This window comes from Pezoporus occidentalis, unplaced genomic scaffold (assembly GCF_034315485.1).
Source record: "Pezoporus occidentalis ecotype Australia unplaced genomic scaffold, CSIRO_AGI_Poc_V1 ctg11, whole genome shotgun sequence".
NCBI classification, from domain to species: Eukaryota; Metazoa; Chordata; class Aves; order Psittaciformes; family Psittacidae; genus Pezoporus; species Pezoporus occidentalis.
The window spans coordinates 13213276-13232921 of NW_026912886.1; the positions used below are offsets into that span (position 1 = coordinate 13213276).

The 19646-nt window shown below is 39.2% G+C and overlaps 1 long non-coding RNA gene across 1 annotated transcript in view; it reads right to left on the minus strand.

The window, feature by feature from the left end:
* Positions 1–5028: 5028 nt before the first annotated feature.
* LOC134170217 (uncharacterized) overlaps positions 5029–19646 on the minus strand; it is a 61410-nt gene continuing 46792 nt past the window's right edge. The window contains exon 2 of the long non-coding RNA XR_009967161.1: positions 5029–6161. This is a non-coding gene — a long non-coding RNA (uncharacterized LOC134170217). The remainder of the gene's footprint in view (positions 6162–19646) is intronic.

Below are 19646 nucleotides of genomic sequence, written 5' to 3' on the forward strand. Positions count from 1 at the left end.
ATTTGCTAACTGAGTGCTGCCAAATACAGCCAATTCATCTGGTGGAAAGACTTTGTGCAATAGATAACAAATCTGGAATATTCTTCATTGGTATATCTGGCAGTAACCACCTGTTGTGATGCCAAACATACAGTGTGAAACATATCTGGATGTTGACAGACTTCAGTTTCATTGCAGAGCATCACTGCTATAACATAAAAGTTTGCTTTTCTGCCTTTCAAATATGCCGAACACCTGCTCCTCTCATTGTGTTCCTATTTATTATTGCTTTTTTTGTTTTTAATTCAAGTCCTAGTTGTGTTTTCTGATTGACAGAAGAGCTCTCTGGAGTCTTTCCACTGCCTTCAGTGATTTTGATACTGGTCCCAGAGGTATAGGTGCACAGGCTTTTTTAGCTATGTATCATTCGCACAGCCCTCTGCCTGTATGTGCTGATATGCCATTTGAGACACTATATTTCCCCTGTAACACAAGCAGAGATGACCTAGAGCCCACGAATCCTCTCCTTAAAAAACAGAAGATGCAGATGGATACTGCTGAGGAGTAACAACCGGTTACTATGAGGTTGGGTTTCACCATAAATGTCCTCTTCCCCACCCAAAACTTTCACCTTGGCAGAATTTGCGAGCCTTGGATATTTATTTAGGATTCCCATAAATTTCACAGCTATGCAGCACCTGGCAGTCCCAGTCATGGCCAGTGTTCGTGGTGTACAGTGATGCCCTGTGAGCGCACAACAGATCTGTGACTCTGGGTGGATGCATCAGATTTACTGCATACGTTCAGGTCTTCTGTCAGCAAGTGTGCACAGAAATCTATGAGCCTAGAATCAAGAGCCTACGGCTGCAGTGAAAAGTCACTGACAAAAATGTGAAACTTAAGAAATTATTGTTATATATCATAATATACATATTATAAAATGCTATAATGCCATTATGCAAATAGAAAACGTAACAACAGCTAAAGCAATGTCATTATTTCTCTTAATTTTAAAAATATGAAAAAGGGATGAGTTCAGGTCATATTTGGATGGAGGCAGAGGCCTGTTCCATTAGCCTCAATAAGCTTTGGATTAATTTTTTGTCTCCCATTCTCTAATTATTTTTTTATAAAAGTCTGTAATTATCACTAATAGGAGCAGAAAAAAATAAGAAAATATATTTAAACATAAAAGAAATCATAATTTCATTATTTTTCCTGTATTTCCTGCATTCCAACATTTCCTGCAAGGCAATAGCCCATTCATGACACCACCAGTAGTAGAACTTCTAGAAAAGGTGCATAAAATCCTGGATAATTATGGAGTGAATTTCCTCCTTAACTCTATTAGTCAGTAGTTGGCTTCTGTCCTGAAGCATAATTGTTTATATCCCTAATGTATGGTTTCATCCTGTGTAATGTAACTGCGGATGGTCTCATTATCCATATAAGTGTTTAATAAATCCCTTTAATCCCACTAAACTCATGCCTCAAAGATACTGTATTTTGTGGCAGCGAGTTCCACGTGTTAATTAACTACTACATAAGAATGATCCTGTGTATAATTTTTGGAGATTTTTTTGTTAGAAGTTTCACATAAATTCACTTCAACTCCAGTCGTTGCTGTTTCTTCTATTTTTGTAATGACACCCTAGTCCATCAATCAACCAGTAAAAATCTAGTGTTTTCCAAACAGTTAATTTTAATTGGGGATTTTAAAGTATCTACAGAAAATGAATGTCTGCTCTGTCTTCAGCAGAGATATCATCAGAGACCAGAATTGCTCTTATCTGTATCATGCACAGAAACACAAATACGACCTGTGAGCCCCATTAAGGTGGGGTGTAACTTCTCAGATGCTTAGCAGATGGTGCCCCAGGAGAGCAGCGTCCTGCCTTTTTCAGAGGCAGCATGTCCTAATTCCTTGGCAAATTTCACCTCCAATTTGGGATACAAATAGAGACCATCTTGGATAGGCTGCTGACCAGTCTTCTGCTTTGTAAAAGCCATCTCTTGCATGATTCTGTGGTCTCAAACCGGTACACCCTGTTCCGGCTGAGATCATTCACCTCCACCTCACCACCTTGCAATACAGTATTCTGTAGTCAGCCCTCTTACAGAAGATGACACATACAAAAGGAAAAAAAAAACAGATTTAAAGCCTACCAACATCATATTTGGTAGATCTGACACCACTGGACAAATCTAAAGAGTCTTTAGGACACTGATTCAGTTTGGGTAAGTGAAGGAATCGGAGCACCATCCACTTCTAGCACCCTCACTTCCCCTTTCCCTCATCTCAGGAACTACCATTTTATTTTCCAACCCAAGTCTTACACCTCCTGTGAAACTAAATTATTTCAAAGCCTAAAGACTAAAGGTAAGCTATGGAAATGGTGAAGGCTGTGACATCTAAGGCACCCAGATGTACTGGGAATATAAACCGATTTCTAAAAGAGGATGACAGCCACAAAACAGAAAAATTATATATATAATATACTGTACTATACACACATACATATATAGATATCAGTATATATTCATGTATGTATGTATAGTTTGGGTATTCATGCAAAGAAGTAAAAGTACTTCAGAAGCTCCCCAAAACATACAGATTGCTCCTTTATTGTTATTGAAAGCAGTTTATTTATACCTTCCATTGCAGCACGGGCCATAGCTTTTTAATGGGAAAGAATTAAATCTAATGTTATATTTTCTAACAATTTAAAATGCTGATCCTGCTTTTCTCCATATACCAGCTCTTATTACTCAATAAAATTGTGGGGTGCTGTTTCTTCTGAGGTAGACAACACAGAAAAATCTAATATTCTATTTACGAGGTGAACCACAGAGAATCTCTGGGTACTGTTAACAAAATCAAGCCCACTTTTCCATAGTGGGAGTGGAAGTTTTTACTTCCAGAGGGGACTGTAAGCTTTCGTTTGAGGATATTGTTTCCATTATCATTTGCTGGTTTTCTTTTCTTGCAAAATGGACTATTTTCTGAAGTTGACTGTCACTTTTGAAATGGAAATCATGACGAATTATGGCACATTTTCCTTGCTATGCTTTATCAAGCTCATTAGAGATGATGCATGGTCTGAAGTTAACGCAACAAAAGACAAAAAGCAACATAGGAGGCTTCTCTTTCTTATCTCTAATGTTTACATATGAAATGAAATCATCCTGTTCCACTTGTTGCACTCGATGACCACCTCTTACGGGCATACTGAGCCCTCTCACTGCAGCTGCAGTTTTCCTGTAATTAGGACACAAATCCATGCTTCAGAATTTTAACGGCATAAATCATCCCAAAACTTTTGTTCCTCATTGTCACTATCTCATTCTAGATTCGTTTTGACAAGAAATACATATGCCAAGAAGCTTTCCATACTTTTACAATGTTAAATGCAGAGAAATCTGAATTTCTTCTGGAAGACAAGGCTTTAGAGAATGTATTTCCACTGAAATAACCATGTAACAAAAGATGTTTTATAAGTTTCATAGTTGCTGATGAATCTTGCACAACAAGCCAAGACTTTCATCCAAAAACTAAACAGCTGTGGTGTAGTTTTCAGGCACTTAATATTTGCATAAACACATTTTTTCTTTTGCAATTTGAATCAATCTTTATATCAATAACAGAGCAAACAATTGTTTGAAGGGAAGAATTCAGTGAAACTTTTCAATATTGGAAGGAGATTTGCTTATATATTTTAGAGGAAATCAAATACGTGGAAACGTTGGACATCATTTGAACTAGCTGGAAACGTTTCCTGGTAGTGCTTCCTTACATGGGCCCTGATTCAGAAAAGCACTTAAGCACACGCTTAACTGTTATCATGTGTTAAAGTGCTTGTCTGGATAGGGATCGATTCTTAAACTGTAGGCAATGGGGCTAATCCAGCCCTTCTGAAGAGGCCGGTGAAATGATGCGCTTTGATTTCACTGGACCTCGTCTGACCACTCACTCGCTATCAAATCTGTAGTCCAGTGCTAAAATATGACAGTGGAAAAATGGAGGAAAAAAGAAAAAAGGAGTGTGGAAAGGCAAGTTCTCTGTCAAAGACAGAATGGCTGTTACTGCCATGGTAACTTTTAATTTGAAAGGCAAGGCCCTTGTATTTTGACTGAAGTGCAGTAACTGGTACAGTGCTCTGTGACTATCTATTGTAATTGTCCACAGGCTGACAAACCGACACTTAATCCAGGAAAAACAGAAAGTAATTGCTAAAACATGCTGGAGTTTGTAAAGCAAGAACGTGCATCCGGCAACGCTGAGATGCTGCAGTTTTGAAAGCCATCTTCCAGCTTCTTCCTTCTGCACAGCAAGTAGATGGGCTTGAAAAGACTCTGCTACCTGTGGCCTTTGCTTAAAACAGCTATAAAGAGGGAGAGAATGTGCTGCACTTTTCTACTAGTTTAGGTTGTATCCACATTTTCCAAGCTCTGCTCCAAAATGAAGCGAGACTATTATTCTATGCACTCACTGCTGTGGTTTTATTTGAATTCTATATTTGCCTTTGTAAACCCCTGGAAATAAAACATCTCCAAGTTGTTGAAAATGGGGGGAAAGGATCTTGTTTACATTGGACTTGTTAAATGTGCAAAACCAGTGTGGTCATCCCAATAGTTAAATAATGGAAGGAAGTGTGTGACAAGGAAGCCAAGATCTTTTTTCATCTGCTCCCACCTTTAATGCAGAACCACTATAAGTCTCCTTCACATCCATTAACTTGCCTCGGTTATGTCTAGACTGTTCGGATAACACGTTGCAGTGCAACCCACAGGCCTGACTCAACACCTTGCTGTGCTAGCCAGCCCTCCCCGTCTGAGCACTCAGGTCTCCTTCCTAAGGAAACCAAGATCCATGGGGAGAGCTTTTGCCCCAGCACAGGTTTGGGATGTGGCCAAGGCATGCACCTGGACCCTGAAAGCTGGGAAATATCCACAAATCTCACAGTTCAAATGCACCTTTAGTTGCTCTACCTGCAAAATGGGCACCAGAGCTCTCATCAGAAGTCAGCAGCTCTCGTCACCTGTCAGAAGTATCGAGAGGTTTATTTAATTAATGTTTATAATAGTGATTCAAAATGCCAGATGCTGCAGTGCTGAGCTCTCTCTGTGCAGCTACATCAATAGCTAAAGAGGAGGGAAGACACTAAAGACATGCAAAGCATTCTTAGTTTCTTGCTGATGCAAATTACTGCAGGTAATTAAGAAAAGCACTACAAAAGGAGGTGGAAGTGAAAGCTTAAACATGAAATAATGACTTTTTTAGAATTTAAGTGAAAAATTAATCAACTAATGAAAAGAACTTAGCATATTATAAGTTAACCCATTCTTTCATCATTGAAACACATGGGCTCACCTCTAAATTACTATGAAAAATAACCAGTAATATTACAATGGTATCATTTCTTTATACTTATCATGCAGTATAATCATCGTTTTGTCTCTTTGCATGTGTCTCTGAAGAGTAAAAGTTGCTAAATCCTGGTGAGGAGGCTCAAGCTACCAAAGCTCCTCCTTACTCAGCACAGAAGCAGATCTCGTCTGGGCTGGGAGGCGTCGTCTGAGATGTTCAGAGTCAGAAACCCTGCCAGGGTCAGGACTCAGCTTTCCTTATTGATCATCCCTGCATCATGCAGACACATTTTGCAGACCTAAAGGATCCCATGAGGACAGATAGATAATGTACATAGTACCAAAAAAAGGAAGCATACATTCTGGGTTGGGGTTTTTTGGGGGGGAAAAGTGATGGACATTTTTGGTGTCAGGTAGATGTTTTCTGCCATGGTTTCACACTGCAGTATTAGTGGCCTCCAGTTTCTCTCCTTCTGTAGCTTCCCCTTAAACACAGCATCAGGGCTTCTTCACAGAGATTGGTAAATCACCATTTTTCTCTGTATTCCTCCACTCAGGCATAGCTCCATGTAGACTTGTGATGTGTCCTAATTGTGTTGAGCAGTATCACACCATAATGACTGGCAATAACCTTTGTTTTATGTCCAGGTTGTTAATCCCTTTATAAGGGCCATAGCAGCTGTCGAATGAGGTCAGGCATGAGTTCTGGTTTTCCAATGTTGCATTTAGAGAAATGATTTTTAAGACTCTTGTGCAATTCTCTCTTAGCAAATAGCAGAGTCCAGATATTTCCTCACTATCACTACATCACATACCTGGAAACGTAAGAAAGGAATGAATATGCTTTCAGATCATAATTTAGCACTTGTATAACCAAATATTAAGTGTACAATGCAAATCTATATTACACACCATAGGAATAAGGCCAGGAAGGGCTTTAAGGAGTTGTTTGTCCTAAGCACTGCTTTGAGGCAGAAGCAGATCTAAACCATCCTCACAAAGTTTGTTCAACCCATGCTTACAAACCTTTAATACCCAGGGAGGCTGTGGAAACTGCTAATGTGCTCCAGCACAGCCAGAAAGCTTTCTAACTGGAATCCTCCTCTTGCAAATTAAAGCCATCCCTAATTTCTTGTCCAATTCTTAGTGGACATGAATAATTGATCCTCTTCCTCTTTATAACAACCATTTAAATATTTGAAGTCTGTTATCATGTACCTCCTCAGTCTTCTCTTTTCTAGACTAAACAAACCAAGTTCTTTCAACCTTTCCTCATAGGTCACTTTTTCTAAACCTCTCATCCTTTTGGTTGCTGTCCTCTGGACTCTCTCTGATTTGTCTGCTTCTTGAAGTGCGGTGCCTAATGTTGGACTCAAAACTGCAGCCAAACTCTCACCAGAGGAGTGGAAATACATGCCATGCTCCCATTTCATCTTGGGATGGAATAGCATCATACTGTTGACTTATGTTCAGTCAGTGGTCCAGCTCTAATCCCTCACTTCTCTTCTGCAGAACACCAGTAGTAGCTTCTGGCTTTCCCCCTTTTTATTGTAGTACTTTCAAGTTGTCTTTATTGAATTGCAGGTCACTTCTCCTCTTTAATAGAATCATTTTGAATTCTAATCCTATTCCAAAAGTGCTCACACCCTGGCAGCTCGGTGCCATCCGCAAGCTTGATAAGGGCATGCTCTGTTGCACAGTCCTAGAGGTTAGGGAATATTGAACACACCAGGCTTAGGATAAACCCTTGTAAGATCCTTACTGACATGACCACCCAGTTTGATAGCAGAGAACTGGCATGTACTCTGAGTTAGGTTTTCCAGCTAAAAAGTGGTTATGCTTTTCAGCAATCAGAGCTGGGGAGGGGACAAAATATTCAGAAACAGCAAAGAGTAAAAGAAAAGAATTTGGAGCAAGGATGCTATAAGATCTTAAAAATAGTAAATTATCTTGCATCTAAATGACTGTAATATGTCTTTCTTATTGTGTCTACTGCTGCGCAAGCAAAGCTTAATGTGATGTTTAGATTACTTTAATAGCTTTTGTTAATAAGGCAGTTTTCCCTGCATTTTGGAAAGCAGTCCAACCAGTGCAAAGGGGATAAAATCATCTCATGGTTGTACTTCTTATGTCTTTTATATAACTTAGATGTCTTTCCACTAGTAAATTGTGGAATATTTGTGCATGGATCTTTAGATGGAACCTTAGAGAATGAAGTGCTTTGGCCTGACCTGGGTTAAAGGTAGACACTTCCCAAAATGCAGGCTCCAGTTTAGCCTGGACTGGACAGCCCACTGCAGGAAGAGCTTATTCTAGCCAGTGTTTTACAGCTTCTTGTCTCATTTTATGGGGTTTTGCTGTATTTTTAACATTCCAGGCACTAGTTACTTTAGTTGGCAATAGAAACAGTCTGTAGCTGCTGATTTGGATGTTAAGAGTGAAACCTGTATGAAATGAGAGGATGAACATCTCTTAAAGATTCTTACAGGCTTTCAGTTACATGCAAGAAAGGGTATCTTTCTCCTTCTTGAATATTCTATTGACTTAGCCCTTTTCTTCTTGTCAGTAGTGTACTTAAGAGAAGAGCTGATTTTCTACCCTGACCACAGGTCTAAAAAGTCAATTTGTTTCAGTAGCTTTGATTACTTCCAGCAACCTACCTCACAGAAATTCACGGCATCCAATGAATTTCAGTAAAACACATCTTGAACTACATTTATAGCATGCAATGATTTGACTGTAGCATTAAAGCACCAGAGACCATCTAAGAAGCATTTCCAGACAAGCAAAAACATACACTTCAAATGACAGCAAGCATAACCTGACTGAGATAGTGTCTAGTAAATGTAACATCTACTGATGTTCTGCTAACATGAGGACTCTCAACTGCCTTAGGAGACGGAAGTTCAGGTTTCTATGTCTAGTCTGGAAGTCAATGAAAGTCCCTCTGCTAAAGCTCCCAGCAGGAACCATATTTCCCTGGTTTTCAGTTAACTTCTTGTCCTTGGTTCCCCTACCTGCAAAGGGAGCCTGAAGGTGCTCACCCATTTGTGCAGCATGCTTTTGTGTCTGAGGGTGAAAAATAGGAAGTGTTAGATAGGAGACAACACAATAATGGTTTAAATCAGCATAAAATGCAAGCTAGAAAAGCCACCACCGAGTTGTGGCAAATAAGGTGGAGCTTAGCTTTTTTCCATCGCACAGTTATACCGGGTCATCTGAGCCCACAGGAAAGTAACAGGTAGATGATCATTCCCAGCCAAAGGTGCATGATTAATAGCTATTTGACATGAAATCAGTTTTAGCTCAGAAAAATTAAGAAACCGTATATTTGTCTGGAGAAGAAAGGAAAACCAGGGACATTATAAAGATAGCTTGTATTGGTCTTAATGGCACCTTAGGTAAGCAAATGTCTTTTTATTTTCTCTGTATTAGAGGAAAAAATAATAATCAGACTTTCTAAACTACCAGAGAGCGTACATATGAGGACTATTTGGTTAATATCTTGAAAATGTAAGCAACACTATAATGAGTGATTGTGAGGAACATGAAACTGTTACCAAACAAACATGTTATATCTATGAAGAAAAAGTGACTGAAACAGTAAAATAGCAGAGACGTTTTCTGGGCTCCTTTTGCTTTGAGTAACATGAACACTATCTTCCTAATCCGCCGCTCCTGCTCTGACATTCCAGCCTCATGCATAGCCATTGGCAAACTTGGAACGTGCATCCGGTGCATTTTTTTTGGTTGAAATGCTACATCTGGCTTAGCTGGCAAGTGTTACTATGCCTCTAGAAAGTAAGCCAAAGTGGAGAAAGAAAGGGAATCTTAAGTACATGCAGGAAAGGATTACTGAAATATACTGTCCTCTTTGTTTCCTGCAAAACTGAAACTGCATTTATGGCCTCTGACCTTTGGAGAGATGGGCCCAGAAGAAAACTAGCTACCTAAGAGTTAATATATGCAATGTACTGTAAGTATTTCATTAATTTGCTTATTAAAAACATGAAAAGCTTTTGCCTCCTTGACACCCAAACAAAAGGCAAGCAATTGGAAGACTTTTGACCCGAGCTTATCAGATGACTGGTGTAATGCTGTCAAACCTTCCCCACTGCACGCAAGTAGGGTCACATTTTCAAGGTGTTTATGACATTCTAAGGTTCATAACACCTATCTTTGTCAACACGAGAATGATGCAGGTCAACCGGACGGGTTAATGAGGCCAAGCACGTAAGGAAAAACATACAAAAGAGATGAATATCTAAGTTAAAAATCACAATTTAAATAATCTGTAAAAGCAAACATGTTCTACCAGAAGATAGGAATATCACAACTTGCTTTCACTTGATCATAAGTTTTGGTGCCCACTGGCATAATGTTGTCTTGGGAGCTGATTGCTTTCAACTGTAAGGCAATATCAGAGTTTTGAAGACCTAAAGACAAAAGTGTTGTGAAAAACTTCTTTCTTGCAATCTGTTTTCACCTTTTTAGAGAGCAGGAATTATATTGTCTTCTTAAGTATCACCATAAAGAACAGCTTCAATGAAGCTGAAAAACGTAATTCAAGAATTGCCCAACAGCTTTACAAGGCAGTATGATCTTTTTGGGGAAAAAAAGCTAAGTTGATCCTAAATTTTGCAACAAAACAAAAAAAAAATTATGGGCACAAGCTCAGATCGTTTAAAATTCATTTAAGAATATTTGCACCAGATCCAAGCAACAGAGAAGTGAAAAACAACTAACACAACACAGACAACATTTGTAAAGTCTGGAATACTTTCAAGATGTCATAGGCTACATCTACTTTCTCAAGGCAGCTGCAGCCACAGGAGCAGATCAATAGGTTGGAGTAGTTGATGCTAAGGCTTCTTTATATGCACTACAGGGGAGGTAGAGATTGTTTTAAACTTGATTTAGCCTGAATCCCTGAACTGAAATATCTCAGAGTGTGATTCCAAGCTTTCTGGAGGTCTAGTCATTGGTTTGGCCTCTTATTCCTGTAATAGGAGTTGGAGAACATTTGGCACATGCCTGGATCAAAGCTTCCAGTTTAGTTTTCTCCAAACAGCTTATGTACTGCAAAACCACTCTGCAAACTGAACCACTGCACAGTAAGTGGGACAGTCTGGGGGATTTGCTTCAAAGCTGCATCACTGCTCTGAATCACAGCACTGATGTGGATGCAGTCATAAAAGCCTCCCAAAAGGCAATTTAAAAACAAGCATCCCAGAGGAGACATTACTGGCACTTCCTGATTCAGTGATAAGCCTGTTTTTTTCAGGATGAAGAATTTTTCTCTAATAGCTTGATCTTCTGAATGCATATATTCTAAAACAACAGACAATGTGTCATTAGGATCCAAGTAACGGATCTACACTCATTTGACTTTTCATTCCAAATTTCAGTCCACTAGGTTTTTTTCTTCCTGATAAGGATCAGATAAAATGCACAGGAAATAACAATATTCTTTGTGCAAGCATATATTAAACACACGTGTAGGTACTACATATGCAGACTATACTGGATGGCTAGGAAGTATACAGCAGTGTGACATGCCAACATTTTCTCTGCCAGGAAAATGTAATAGACTAGGTGTATGGAGGGAGTTTTCCCACTCTACTATATTAATGCTTCTAAACATTCATGAAAGGACCCCTGAATCTGAACTACTAAACACAGCAATATTTTGTTCAATCCGAGTGTGTAAAGCACTCTGATTGAGGAGTGAGACTTTTCCGAGAGCCTGGGTGAAGTGTCTAGGACAGAAAGAAGGTAATGTAAAAAACAAGATGTCATGATAGAACCAAGACATATATTTTGTTATTTTCTTTTCTTCCTCGTAAAAAAAAAAAAAAAAAGAAGTAAAAAAAAAGTAGTGCTTTATGACAAATAAAAATTCAGGGAGATTGTTTTAGTCCCAGGTTCAGTGGTGGTTGCTTGGCTGATGATTTTTCTTTTTCTTTTTTCCCTCAAGATAAAGACATTATTATGATGGTATTATTACAGTGATTGTCTTAAAAGCTTTCTTATTCCCACATAGCATTTCTACAAATTCTTTCCCTCTCTCTCTCCACTCACCCTGTCGTTCCCCTCCCAGCATTAGGGCTTCTTGGAATTTTTAGTATTATTTTAATTATTTGTAAGAAAAACACAGTGTCATTACATTCAAGTTTTCCCTGATGGAAGTTGCAGAGATTTAGGGCTACAATCAGTGCTTAGGTGAACAGATGCAAAAAATAAAGAGTCTATCCTAATAAATAATAATAACTTCTAGCTAGTCTGAACTATTTTCAGCATCTCTTTGATGTTGAAGGTGTCTGTGTGGTATCTTCTGAGATGACAATAGAGCCACAGCAAGGGAAATTAGTTTAGCTTTGAGTATAGGATAACCACACACTGGCCTACCTAAACTTAGACAGATATCCAAAGAAGAGTGAAAAAGGTCCCAGGAAATGAGGAAGACTCACCCTCCTCTTCATCCTCTCCAACAGGCCCCAAAAGCCAACTGAGCACATAAAAGATGGAAGCTGGTTTTAGAAGAGCTAAAACTGAGATTTAATTTTGTCACCCTTTACCTCCTTGGCTGTACTGTCTCCTGCCTTAATACTCATTACAAGCATCTCTACACATGCATTTTGTTAGCAATTACCAGCACCCCAGTGACATTTTTGGGATCACAACTAATGAATACGATGGATAGGTACATCTTCACATGCCAAACAAACTGGTACCAATATTCTACACTGTATTTCAAAGACATGCACATTTTTGCCATTCAAAAAATAGGGTCAAGCAGGTATCTATCTATATTGATAAACCTAAGTATTCGTACCTATATTTCTTGATTTCTGTCTGATACGTTTCTGTTTGACCCATCTTTTTTTAAGTTTCTCTTTTGCAAAAAGGAAGCTCAAAGAGGTGATTTTTACTTATCTGCATCCATGAATTTTGCATATGCATATCGAACATTTTCAGAGCAAAGCCTGAATGATATCAAACAAAGCTGACCCTCACAAAGTGAGATTAATACGGACCAGTGGAAAGGTATGGAAATTCACTGAGTTAATGGTGAAAGAGACCATATGTCCACTGACACCTTGACTTGATGGAATGCCTCTCCATAAATGCTTCCTTAATGCATCCCGTTGTGCATAGGTGTGGGATGACGTATGGTCTGCCTCCATCCTTTCATGAGCTTTCATCCCTTTCATTTACAAGCCGTGTGTTCCTATAATGAAGATTTTTCTGTTCACCAGAATATTAAAAGAGGGCAATTAGGGGTAATTGTTCAAAAACCTTTGTTAGATGCACATGCACGTCTATGGGTAATATTTGGAATTTGGCAACTATGGGAATGGTTTTGCCAAGACTCTCTATAAATCAAAATATAACTCTTCTTTCTTCCCTTTTAACACTAAGGTTCAAAGCATTTGCAAAGATGATTACAACTCTACAATCTCTTTTAAGCACCCTACTCTCTGATATGTTCTGATAACAACAGTTGCACATTTCTTTATCAGAACAAAAGAATTTCTGACAGTATTATTTTTATTATTACAGTAACCCCCAGTCAGTTCCACATCCTTAACAGTAGGGCCCAAATAGACAAGCAGAATACAGGAAGACATGGTCCCTGCCTCAAAATGTTTATGATCTAATTTAAGACAAGACACAACAAGTGAGTATAACAAATGTTCAACACAGACTTGAAATGTAAACATACAGTAGATAGGAAAATGGCCATAAATTCCTGTATCAAAGATAACACCTCTCAAAGTCTCTCACACGGCCACTGTAACATGAAACATGTCAAGCGAGACACAAATAGGGAGGGGAACGTACATGTTGGTGTTGCTGCTGAAAATTCAAGTGAAAACTAATACAAGCTAGAAACTTTTTCTGTGTGATTTAGGAAATACATTTAGGCCTGAGAAAACAAAATATACAAATGACCATTCATGATTCAGAGTTGGGATTTTTCTAGTGTGGACTCTCATGTACAAACGTTTTGTAGCTGATAATAAACAGGAAAATGCGTATGTTTGTGGCTGTTCTTTAGGTTTATGTCATCTAACATAGGAAAGACATCTGGAGTGCTGGTTTTATTGTTTGTTTATTGCTTTATTGTTTTGTTTAAAAAGGTAATATTGCCTCCTTTGGATCTGGTAGTGACTATAAGCATACCAAACTCTGATCCGGCGATTAGAGCAGGGGAGCTGGATATATGTGGCATCTAGGGAGGGACACTCCTGAACTTGCCCATATTCAGAGTTGTTTTAGGGCCATGCTCCAAGTCAGATCCATGGGCGATGCCAAAAGAAAGCACCTAAGCTCTCTTCAGCCACCCTCATGCCTAGATTTACCACCCAGATACATTCAGATGGTCAGTCCACAACCAAGTCCCTGTTCCACCCAGAACCTCTCAAAGTGAGTATGACGCACCTTATACATGTTTCTAGCTATGCTATAAGTCACTTGCGGCAATAAAAGTCAAAGGTCATATCCTAAATTGGTCTGAGTAACCAAGTTCAGGGGACATCACTGTAGGAACGGTACTTTGCTCTGGCAGAGTATTTGGGCCATATGCTTCTGTGTAAATCACCTCTCAAGGTCTTGGAATAGCTGCTTGTTCTGTGATCACCCTTCCCTCTCTCCCTTCCCCTTGTCTGGCGAACAATCATAAGCCTCAAAATCAATAATTACAGAGACAGCTTTACCAACAGGTAATATTCAGGCACACAGGTTCCAAATGTAAACATAATATAGGAAGCAAAGCAGGTGTGAATTTATCTCCTGAAGATAACGCCTTTCAAAGTCCCTTTTGCAGCCTTAATAAAACAAAACACACTGAACACCAAAGGGATTGCATAGCAGCCTAAAACAGTGTGTTGGAAACATCCAGGCTGCCTAGGCTTAGCTCTGATGGCCAGCAGGCATTCCTTGGACCTTCCCACTTCCAAATTATCTACAGTGAGCCCCACACTGCTTCCAGTGAGAGCTCACTTAGCTGAGCCCTGAGATTCACGGTCTGTGTTGGGCTGGATATCGAGATTACAGATTCTGCAGTGGTTTTACTGCAGGGAGTATTTCTGCTCTTGGGTTGGACTAAATTTCCCCTCTGCTGTTACCAGGCGCTCTGCTGTGAGGCAATTCTCTGCTCAGCTTCCCTCACCTGCCTGCTAGCAGCCTTCACCGCATAGTGTTTCATATATAAATAGAAAACCCCACTGTGCAAAATACTCTATTCATCCAGGCGCTTGCATGGTATTTGTTATTGATAAATATCAATATTATCATCATTAACAGAGAAGAAAAATTACCATTATTATCTATTTAACTGGCTGCTTGTACAAAAGGGGTTGGTTTGTTGGTTTGGGGTAGGGGTTTTTTTTCTGGTTTTGAGCTCTAATACGAAAAGACTGAAGGAAATAAGAAAGAAAAAGGATCACTACACCATATGAAAAACTACATTCAGTGTCTACAAACAAATTAAAATCAGATATGGAAAGAAGTAGCTTCCACAAGAGAGGATTAATGAGCATACACACTGGCCAAGTTCTGCCCGTAGGTGAAGTCAATGGAAAAAAACAAGTGCATATTTTTGGCCCATTATGTCTTTTCTTACAATGTTTTCTTAATATAAACCCAAATCCAGGGACCAGATCTACTCCAAAATCTTTCAAGTTTTCTCTGGAGCAATATGAAATCTTATGGAAAATGATTTCTAATATCACAGAAAACAGAACACGTTCAGTACCACTGGGAGCACACTTATTTCACACAAATGAAAGAAATAATCCCACTCATTCTAATTGGAGAATATTTTTCTGGGGCAGTGATTTTGTCAGCTGTAAAAATGATTAATGTCGTAATTCAGCAGGATACTTAAGCACATGTTCAGTCAATTCCTATTCAGCAAAGCATTTAAGTACTTAACTTTACGCACATGCTCAGGAATTTCAGCATGTGCTTATGAGCCAGCTATGGAAGCGTATTGCATCAAATGACAATGACACAGAGCACTACCAAGAAGGTTTCCAGCCATTGCCCAGCAGTCGTGGCTGTGATACACTGACTGCAGCTGCATTTTGGCATCTCCCTTCATCTTGCCATGGGATGCTCTACATGCCCTATTAAATAAGGTTTGACTATGAAATGGAGCCTAAGGCAATATTTTTTGTTATAGACATAATATGTAGTGTTTCAACACCAGTGACCACAAGGAGCCTAGTCCCTTTGCTAAGGGGGTATTTTCACAAAAACCTTCTTAAAAGCAGGTCCTTTTAAACATTGATGCTTAGAAGCAGCGTCAATGTGGAGACAGAGACAAGCTTGCCACCCTGCACCTCTCACTCTCCCTCCTCTTAAGCGCACCCAGCATCTCACCTCTTGTTTGCACGATTCCATTTCCTTTCCACACCAATTACCGAGCCGGAGGCAGCTTTGGTTTGAGTCTTGCAGCAGGCACAGCCCCAGCAGGCAGGATGCATGTGGTTGGGAGAGGCTGGGCTCGGAGAGCGGATTGCACATGCTGCAAGCACAGACACGAGGAAACACATTTCTCTCCCTTGCTAGGGGACATGTGCAGACACATGCCTGTGGCTGCAATGACAATATGATGTAAAACAACAGGATTTGTGCATCCCCTATAGGTAGATACTATTTGAGGAGAGCATGGCAAGCAGTGAGAGCAGTGGAAGGGTTGCTGTCATTGGGGAGGAGAATCCCCACCAGTGGTGATGAAGAGTAGGGACAGAAAGACATTGCTGGGGGATGAGCAAGCATATAATTAGGCAAACAAAAAGCTCTGGACCATCCAGAAAGAGCCAGAGCAGAGACAAATCTACCATCTGCCAAACTGATTGATAGCAGTTACCATTTTGATGTCCAGATGATCATAACATTCCCACATCTTACCAGATGGACCCAAATGTTTCACTGTATTTTTTTTCCCATGGGGTTGAAAACACAAGTGTCCTCAGTGCAAAAAAAGTAACTATCTTCAACCAGAAAATCAGGCAATAGAGAGGGTAACAGCAAACTGTCTAAAGCAAAGAGACGTCTTTTTAAGAAGATAAAGACTAAAAAAGAAGTCTTTTGAGAAGATAAGTTTTTACAAAAGCATGAGAGAAAAATTCATACACGTTACCACTGACCACTGTGAACACTTTAGCATGGGAAGTCTGGAGGCAGACTGATGTTTTGTTACAGGGCGGGTTTTTTTTCCCCCTGTTGTTCAGACATCTGTTGAAACCAGAGCTGGATAAATACTTTCGATTAAAGTTATACAGCCTAAGCATTTCACCACATCTTTATGAAGTTTTGAGGAGCAATAATTCCAAACAATAAGTTTCCTCTTAAACTGTGCTTGCCCACATGATTGGAAGCCATTTAATTTCTTTGAACATGTATGGAAGCAGGTCACCGATCATGCCTCTAAACCTTACTGCGAAACCTGTAAGCACACAAATATATGTCAGGTTATACATCAGCAATCCACTAGAAGCCCTGTTGGCAAATTTCTTACAATTGAAGCCACAACCCATCAGTGAAGACAAAGCTACGCTTCTCTGATGGACTTATCTTAGAGTGGTCAACAGGTCCTTGAGTAAAATTAGGAGTACAACCCAGCTTTAGCTTTTTAATAAGAGCAAGAAAAATAGCACCTGTAAGTAACGCAGGGAAAATGCAGCATGAAATTTAACACAGGAGACTTTTGGCGTGAGAAGCTGAGCTACATAGTCGGGATGGGTGGCCCAGCTACAGATGCACACAGAAATATTTGTCTTTGACATGCCTGATGGAACACCAGGAATGAATAATTTCCCAATACCTGAAAGAAAAAAAAAGGATGCAAACTGCTTGGTTTTAAGGGAGCAGCTACAGACTAATAAAGATAAGTGTTTTATTATGATAGAAACTTTATGAAGTACAAGAGTTCTATCCTATAGATGGTGTCTAATATAAAACACTGAACAGTTCAGTTTGACGTTTGACTCTTCCTTCCCTAAACACTGAAAATAAAGACACAATTTCAAAGGGGACAAAAGGGACATAGCCATATCTTTAGTAGTTCTGGTCAACCTTTGCAAACAACTTCAGCAAATACTCTGATTTTCAAAGAGAACTTTTACTTGGAAACCTTATGTCATCCAGAAATATACCTAAAACTCTTTCAGGATGATAATCATATAAATCAGAAAACATTTGAAATATATAAAATTAGTCTTCTCTAGGGTAGGTTTTCATCCTTTCACAAAAAAAAAAAATAATTTGGCACAAAACCCCATATTATTTATTGAGGTCAATCACTGAATAGGAAAAAATAGTTTTTAGCAGTTTTATTGAACAGGGTAAGAATAAATGAAATGTGAAGAAAAAGCCCAGCCTTAGATATGGGATAGGATGGTCACTACTGAGGGAAACAACGAAGTGCAAAGATCAAGATTCCAAGAGGAAAAAGCGTGGCAGAGTAGATGAGGAGAGAGATGGGACACAGGTCTGTGGGACAAGAGTGGACGAGACAGTCTGATTTCCTAGAGGCAATACGGAAGAAGCACAACAGAACTTCTTTGTTTCAATTCTATTTTAAAACCACCATCATGTCTGGGTCACAAGTTAGCACACCCTTACAACTCAAACTGGCTCTACAAGTTTTTCACTGCTTTAGATTGTTACTGTGTGTTACTTTAAAACCAGTTTTTCCTGTGGTCAACAAAAAGTCAATGAAAAAGAACAATACAGCTCCAATTGCATTTTTGGTCTGCAGTTGATAACATTGTTTGAATACATTTGCACAAAATCATTTCTTGTATACTTCTCTGTTCATATACGTATTCAAGTTAATGATGAAAAAATGCATCATTAGTGGACCTACTGGCAATAGTCTGGTTCTTTATTATTATTATTATTATTATTTTATTTTATTATCCTTCCTAATATAAATTTGGAATTAATTTGGTTTCTTTTAGAAATTGTTAGGGCAATTTCCAGTATATCCAAAACCTGCTTTAAGTGGAGATACCTTACATAGGCAAGAGAATTGTTAAAAGAGATTTTTGCAGAAGAGCAATTCATGCCAGAGATTCCTAGCACTGAATTCATTTTCATAATGTTGATTGTACTTGTAATTAACTAGTTTCTTAAGAAGTGCAATAAGTCTTCTTGCCCCCTTCCATCCTGCTAGTTGACCCAGATGAGCCAATGTGAAGAGTCTGCACAGACTGTTTGCAGAGGTGTTTGTTTAACAGACTGATCAATACAGACAGGAACTTTCCAGAGAGCACAAAACCACATAAGTCCATAGTAAGTTCCATTAAAACTTAGGAAACTTTCCTTCTCCCCTTATACTGGTTACCCCTATGTATCCATCATTCGTTTCTTTCTTGCCCAGTGACAGGAATGCCTTCCACTCCTCTCACCCTGCACTTCATGACTATATGCCAAAGTTACAAGACTTCATACAACACTTCTATTTTTAGCACTTAGCTGCTAGCTCTCATTGCATTTTCTGAGCAAGATAACATCTTTTTCTGGAGTTTTGATATGGGTTTGTTATTATTTCCAAACTGATGAACATGGCTAGGATTGGTGGAATCACCTGCAAATAACATGGGCTGTAATTTTTGGCATTTGCTGTAACTGAGCAGTTATTTAGTGATATTTTTTCCATTATGAACTCGCTGCGAGTGCACCTGCAACATTAGCAGATATATGGTTTGCTTGCTGTGCCAGTTACAGGACGTAGCAGTTAAACAGTGAAACACAGCGGGTTTAGCTTCTTTGTACTTATTTTCCCACTTATTTCCCACCAGTCCCAACTGGTTTAGCAGCCCTCTTACATTTAATATTCCTACAATGAATTCCATTCCAATCAAGTGATCCTTAGAAAGCCACTGTCAAGGATCATTATCTCAGTTCTCCATGTTTATATATGGATGGAGAACCAAACAGAAAGCTTAAGTTCTTTGCCTGAAATCCCAGCACAATTTAAGGCCCCTTTGAATTACCAGGCTTGCAGTAGCAGACTGTACCCTGGCTGAAAGTGGAGTTAAGGACATAAGGAGCCCTCTGCGGGTCCTCCATCATCAGGTCCTGCACCCTGGTAGTGGGAGCAGAGAAGGGGCTCTTTCTCTTCTACATACCTCTTTCATGGAGATGTAGGTCTCCTCACAGTCAGCCCAATGTGAAAACATGAAACTTATGCAGAAACCCAATCCTGCTCCCTAAGTTAGGATCAGGACACAGATCCCTGTAGGATTCCACTTTTTAAGATAATTGTTTTGCTTAATAACATT